We start from the raw sequence: 5444 nt of genomic DNA on the forward strand, positions 1-5444 counted from the left end.
CGATAATCAACCATAATCAATATTGTTGGGTTAAAATCCACACACATACAACTTATATCACATTTTGATTTCAGATCCATTGTAAAGCCCCCTTAACATTCCAAAACTCAATGGTACCTGAATTTGGTAGGGGTGTGCAATAATCAAACCGTTAACCGAAACTGAACCGAAAACCGACAAAACCGAACCGAAATTAACCGAAACGGAATTAACCAAAAGTCGGTTAACGGATATTTTTTTTACCATCGATTAACCGAAATTAACCGAACCGAACCGAATCATTTATTTCTTTATATATTTCTAGCTTTTATACCTCTATTTCATGTTTTATACTTTCATATCATGTAATAATACCTCTATTTCATTTATTTATGCCTTCTTATCATTTATTTACACCTTCATTTCATTTATTTATACCTCCATTTTATGTATTTAAACATCTATTCATGCATTTATTTCTCCATTTCATTTATTTATACATCCATTTTATGTATTTATACATCTATTTCATATATTTATACCTCCATTACATGTATTTCTAACAAAAAAAATAGCCCTTGTTTGAATTGTTTATTAACCGAAAATTAACTGAACCGAATCGAAAACCGACAAATTAACCGAATTAACCGAACCAATTAACCGATGACTTCGGTTACGGTTACGGATAATGCTAATAACCGAACCAAACCGAACCGTGCACACCCCTAGAATTTGGTACCTAAATTTTGATCTTAGAAATGTTAACTAAAGGGGTGGGGTTTGGAGTGTGGGTTGGGTACAAATGCCCAAGTCACCACCCCGGGTGGGCTTGGGTTTCGGCGTGGCCCCTTGGGCGGGGATTTCAGCCCGAGCGTTGGGCGGGCCTAGCGATCTTCCGTGGGCGGCTCTCATTGGCTGGGTTGGCTAGGCTATAGGTGGCTAGGATTTAAATTTAAATTTTGTGTGTATTTTTATAATAATTGGAAAAAAAAATTATAACACGTGGCCATCCCACGCGGGCTAGCCACGCCCCGCCATACCGACCCAGCATGCAACTGACCAGCGGTGCCCCTCGAAGTCCACGTGTCAACCCACGCCCCAAACCCCCGCCCCACCATACCCCACGGTCTAATAAAAATAGAAATGAATGAATAGTATCGGGTACCGGTACCGGTATCAAATTTACCAAACTGAGTGTGTTTTCGGTATCCATTCGGCACCGGTATTCATTGGGTTTTACCCTCAAATACCGGTGTTGTACCAGTACCGACCGTATCAAGCCCTACTGTACTAGGTATATTCGGTACCGGTACCCACTTTTGGGGATTTCGGTAACGGTATTTTCAGTATCGGTTGGTACCAACCGGTCTAGCATCATACCAATATTTATTGATTTTTACCTTCAAATACCATACCGTATTGTACTGAGCATTTTCGGTGCCGGTACATAATTTCGATGATTTTCCGGATCGGTACTTTCGTTGCCGTTACCGGTACCGAGCTCATCCATATTTTAACGTGTTAGCACCGTAATAACTGAACTGAAAACAACTGAATTTCCAACGTGTAGGACGTGTGGGTCCTATTATTATATATTAGGTTATTTAAAATCGTTTTTTTTAGGACGGATTGACTATCCTTTTCACACATTTTTATTTATGTTTTGATATTCGGTATCTGCTTGCCGACACTAGTTTTGCAGACATTGGGTCCACGCCGCAACGCGCGAGCAGAAATTTAACTTGTTAATATTCAAGTTTCCCACGGCAATCATCCCGCCCGATTTTTTCAATCTTCCTCAAAAACCTAAACCCCAAATCCTCAAAACCTACATTGAGCATCTGCCCTGAAACATCATGCACTTTGTCTCGCTATCGAACACCCAGCAATAACCACTGATCATACAAATTTAGAGATCGATTTCCATCACTCCAATGACCTACAGATTCAATAGTTCGCGATATTCGGCCATTGATTTGCTCTAGCGGTGGTGCTGCTCAATCGGTAAGCAGAACTGGTTCTTGATATCTATTATTATTACTATTATTGTTGTTGTTGTTGTTGTTGTTGTTCTTTGATTGAAATCTACGTATGATTTAGTAATAGTATTATTGTAGTTTTATTTTGAATTCTGAGATCTAGATTTATGTTCTCCTCTATGATTTACGATTTTATTGGTCCTATAAAATCTAAGTCCTTAGAAAATCAGTTTTGTTGGTTTGAAGAATCGATACTTGCTGGTTTGAAGATGCATATCAATTGCTTGATGAAATGCTTTTACCAAATTTTGTACTTATCCTATTGTAAGCTTGTTAGAAACTTAAAATAATAAAAATTGGTTTTGGTAGATTTTTAGATATTTCAAGTCAGTTTTTGAGATGGGTTAGGATTGAGTTTGTGGTGACCAGAATCTCAACCTCATCGGGAAACTTTTAACTGCCTAAAATCATAAACGTACCCCAGAGAAATTACGAACTCAACTGTAAATGAGTAATTTGGTACTTAATGGGGATGAAACTGGTTTAGTTATTTCGCTTAATTTCTTGACGAAGTTAGTTTTAGTTAATCATCAAACGTTAGCGGGTTTGTCTTGAGTAATGTTTCTTTTTAAATCAGACATTTTCCAAAGAACATAGGAAGAAATATCAATTTTGTAGTACATATTACTTCAAAAAGATGTTTATTGCCAATAACTAACAATATAATATCTATTTATTATTTGGGGAATAAACTTGAGTTTGAATATTTTACATAAACAATCAAGATTCTCTCAATGATTTGTGTCCACAAAAGGTGGTTGTTTAATGTAGTTCCTTTTTCTCTTTGAATGACGCCCATTACCAGCTCAAATGATAAAAACAAATAGATTTGCATACCTTTTTTCCCTTTCTGGATAATATGAATTCATACATGTTTAGACTACAAAAAGGCAATTAATATCTTCTTGATTTTGCTTAACTTGAACTTACAAACTAACAGGTTTGTCTTGAATATTAAATGGGCAGTGAATTCATAGAACAGTGGGTTAAAATCGGTTTGCTTGCCAAGAACAAAGTGAAAGCAGATTGCAGCGATTTGGAGTACTCGGATCTATGCACTAAGTGTGAGAAGGTATTTTCACACCAAAATACCAAACTTTGTATAGCAAAACAACAACATAGCATCTAAGCTTGGCAAAACAAACGGGTCAAGTAATGGGTCAAACTGAGTTCGGGTCAAAATAGATCTAGCCAAAATGGTCTCACCTTGAAATAGGACATTTTAGAAAGGAAAATGAAGGTATCAAAATGTGTACACCGGCAGCTATATTTGCTTTTATGGCGGCTAGTGGCGTTGTAATGGTTCGAGAAAAAACAAGTTTTTACAAAAATGGATTCTTCTTGAAATAAGTTGGTTTAGAAAAAATGGATCAAAATGAGTTCACCTGCTATATTTGGTTTTATGGTGGCTAGTGGCGTTATGATGGTTTTGGTCAAAACGGGTTCTAATCAAAACAGTCTCGCCTTAAAATGAGTCGATCTAGAAAAAAGTATCAAAATGAGCTCGTCCGCTAAATTTGTTTTTATGGCGGCTAGTAGTGTCGTAATTGTCCGGGTCAAAAACGGCAACTGACAATAATAAGCTCTTCTTAAAATGGGTAAGTTTAGAAAAATAACGCCTGCCATGGCGGCTAGTAGTGTCGTAACTGGTTCTAGTAGTGTCGTAACTGGTTGGGCCGGGTTGACCCATCAACTTTATTATTGTCATTTCTTTTTCAAATTATAAATAACTGTATATTTGTATATTTGAGACTCGTATCCTTTGTGTTAGAAAGTTAAAGGGGTGACCAAATTTAATGTGGTGTGCAATAAAAACAGGAGGCTGTGAATGTATCTCTAGGGAACTTATTGACATATCCATTTGTGAGAGAAGCTGTGGTGAACAAAAAGCTTTCACTAAAGGGAGGACATGATATTTCATATAAAAAATTATAACTATAGATATATGTAAGTAATTAAGTATATATAAATAAATTAATTAACAATAAACAGGTCGAGCCCGAGCATAACTTGAGCTTTAGAAGTATAATTTTAAACGAGCCGAGCTCGCGCCCGAGCTCTCTCAAAGTTAAAGTTGGAGCTCTCGGGCTCAACTAGTATTTTGTCTGAAAGTCAAAGATATATAGATTTGATTTGATTTAAAAAGTCAACCAGTTATTGATTAATTGGTCTGAAGTTTAATGAATGATTCTTAATTTCAGTGAAGAGGAGTGATCCATAGAGAAGCTGCAGAGAAATGGTTGGTGAGTGCTTGTTATTGTGATGTAAATGTGTGTGATTTATGTGGTTTTTAGTTATTTTACTAAATGCCAAATCCTACTTAAATCTAGTTGGTGGTACAGAGATTGGACCAGAATGGTGTGAGGTAAACGTTCAAGTACCAATAAAAAAGATGAAAACTTGGTAAGACTATATGGTTTATTTTATACAATTCAAGATTGTATTGGTCCATCCGCGGCATGGCCCTATCCATTCATCTCGGTATGTATTTGTTAAACTTGTGATACAAATAATTTTAATATCTTAGAACTTAATGCTTAAACATGGATGGTTTATTTGTAGGTAGTCCATGAGGAATGAGGACGCATGATGACTCAAGATTTTATGCTTCTTATTTCTTTATTTGCTTTTAATTTCTTTGTTAAATGTTAAGACTTTATGTTAGATAATGTTATAACTTATTTGTGGTTAGTGTTTTTGTTATGAACATGCTTATTTGAAATATAATGAAGTTTTATTTCTTTCATTAGTTGATGGTTATACAATAACTATTAGGTGTAATATGTTGATGGTTTGTTTATAAAATTGGTTTTATAATCTTATTTGGGATTTAATACCATTTTCTTGATATTAAAGTAGCTATAACGTTACATCATCATGGTCCTATAAGTTAATTTTTAAGGACGCTTGTATGTGTATCAAAAGATTAAAAGTAGGTAATCACATATTAGAACATTGTAAAAGTGTCCTAATATGTTCTTTTTAGGACGCTATTTAAGTTGTCTATAGACATATTATGCGACCATAAAATTGGTTTCATTATCTTATTTGGTATATTAGGACCCTTTTCTTGGCATTAAATTAGATATAATGTTACATCATAAGGGTCCTATCAATTAATTTCTAAGGACGCTTGTAAGTGTATCAAAAGATTAAAAGTATGTAAGTACATGTTAGAACATCGTAAAAGTGTCCTAATATGTTTTTATTAGGACACTATTTTGGTTGTTCAAAACCATATTACGCGACCATAAAATTGGTTTCATAATCTTATTTGAGATGTTAGGACGCTTTTTTAGTTCCGGGACTTATTACGACCCCTTTACATGAAACGCTTTTACCGTTGGTCCTATTAAATGAAAGGTCCTATAAAATAGAATTTTAGGACGCTTTTGCGCGTACTAAAAACCCAGTTTTCTTGTAGTG

The 5444-nt window shown here is 35.2% G+C and overlaps 1 long non-coding RNA gene across 2 annotated transcripts; it reads left to right on the plus strand.

Moving 5' to 3' along the window:
• Positions 1-1744: 1744 nt before the first annotated feature.
• LOC110941150 lies at positions 1745-4767 on the plus strand. Of its 2 annotated transcripts, none has more exons than XR_002593865.2 (5): positions 1745-1983; positions 2985-3090; positions 4220-4261; positions 4349-4499; positions 4581-4767. It is a non-coding gene; the product is annotated as an uncharacterized LOC110941150 (long non-coding RNA). The 2 variants fall into 2 exon arrangements; XR_002593866.2 differs by having other exon boundaries at positions 4361-4499.
• The last annotated feature ends 677 nt before the right edge of the window (positions 4768-5444 follow it).

The sequence above is a fragment of the Helianthus annuus genome, chromosome 5, assembly GCF_002127325.2.
Source record: "Helianthus annuus cultivar XRQ/B chromosome 5, HanXRQr2.0-SUNRISE, whole genome shotgun sequence".
Lineage (NCBI taxonomy): Eukaryota > Viridiplantae > Streptophyta > Magnoliopsida > Asterales > Asteraceae > Helianthus > Helianthus annuus.